The 1,471-nt window shown below is 36.0% G+C and overlaps 1 non-coding gene across 1 annotated transcript; it reads right to left on the reverse strand.

The window, feature by feature from the left end:
• Positions 1-479: 479 nt before the first annotated feature.
• LOC125174146 (U6 spliceosomal RNA) lies at positions 480-586 on the reverse strand. Its single transcript, XR_007155277.1, has one exon. It is a non-coding gene; the product is annotated as a U6 spliceosomal RNA (small nuclear RNA).
• Between the last annotated feature and the right edge of the window lie 885 nt (positions 587-1,471).

Below are 1,471 nucleotides of genomic sequence, written 5' to 3' on the forward strand. Positions count from 1 at the left end.
TTGATACAGTCCTTATTTTAAAGTCTATATTGTCTGATATAAGTATGGCTACTCTGGCTTTCTTTTGTTGACCATTGGCATAATAGATGGTTCTCCATCCCCTTATTTTCAATCTGAAGGTGTGTTTAGGTCTAACGTGGGTCTCTTGTAAACAGCATATAGATGGATCTTGTTTTCTTATCCATCCTGTTACCCTATGTCTTTTGATTGGAGCATTTAGTCCATTGACGCTTAGAGTGAGTACTGAAAGATATGAGTTTATTGCCATTATGTTTCTTGTAGAGTTGGAGTTTCTGATGGTGTTCTCTGGTCCTTTCTACTCTTTGTTGCTTTTGGTTTTTATTTATTTATTTATTTATTTATTTATTTATTTATTTATTTATTTTTGTTGTTGTTGTTGTTTTTCATATTTTCTCCCCTCAGAGAATGCCTCTTAAAATTTCATGCAGGGCCGGTTTAGTGGTCACAAACTCTTTTAAACAAATATGGAATGCTTCACAAATTTGTGCATCATCCTGGCGCAGGGTCCATGCTAATCTTCTCTGTATTGTTCCAATTTTAGTATATGTGCTGCCGAAGTGAGCACAGGTCCTAAACATTTCCTAAGTAATTTTGTAATAAACAGCCTCTGGTTTAGGAGCCTTTCATCCAAACTTCCAAGCAGATCCATTTCACTGCCGAAGTTATAATTTTTTAAATAAAGCTTTTTGTATCTGTTCCATGACTCATTAACTTAAAACTCATCAGTAGTTCTTACATAACCTAAAGAAGAAAGCTCAAGGGCTCCTGGGTGGCTCAGTCGGTTAGGTGTCTGACTTTGGCTTAGTTCATGATCTCATAGTTTGTGAGTTCAAGCCCCACATCTGGGTCTGTGCTGACAGCTCAGAGCCTGGAGCCTGCTTTGAATTCTGTGTCTCCCTCACTCTCTGCCCCTCCATCACTCACTTTCTGTCTCTTTCTCAAAAATTAAAAAACATTAAAAATTTGTTCATAAAGCCCCTTTATTCTATATATGATCCTTCATAATCTGCACCTGCTTTTCTACATAGTCTCCTCTTAGAAAAAAAAAATGTTTTCATCTAACAGCCAACTCTTTGCTATCTTCCATGGTCCTTCTCATTTCTATGTAGTTGAGCACATTATCTTTCTATATGAAATGCCTTTTCCCACGATGTGTACTTGGTAATCTCATACTCATCCATACTGCCTTCTCTGTGAGGCCTTCTTAAGGATCTCAGATCTAAGCTAGATGGTTTTTGTTTTGGGTATCCATGACATTTCTATACTTCAATTATAGCTCTTATCATTTTGTGCTAAACTTCTCATTTATTCTTTGCTACCCTCCTCCCACTCACAAACTGAAGTCAAGCTGTTCATATCTTATTCCAAAGTAGGGAAAAATAACTAACAAAATATTGGTACTCAATAAATGCATTAGAATGAATTTTTTTATTTAAATTGTTTTCTAGTC

This window comes from Prionailurus viverrinus, chromosome C1, assembly GCF_022837055.1.
Source record: "Prionailurus viverrinus isolate Anna chromosome C1, UM_Priviv_1.0, whole genome shotgun sequence".
NCBI classification, from domain to species: Eukaryota; Metazoa; Chordata; class Mammalia; order Carnivora; family Felidae; genus Prionailurus; species Prionailurus viverrinus.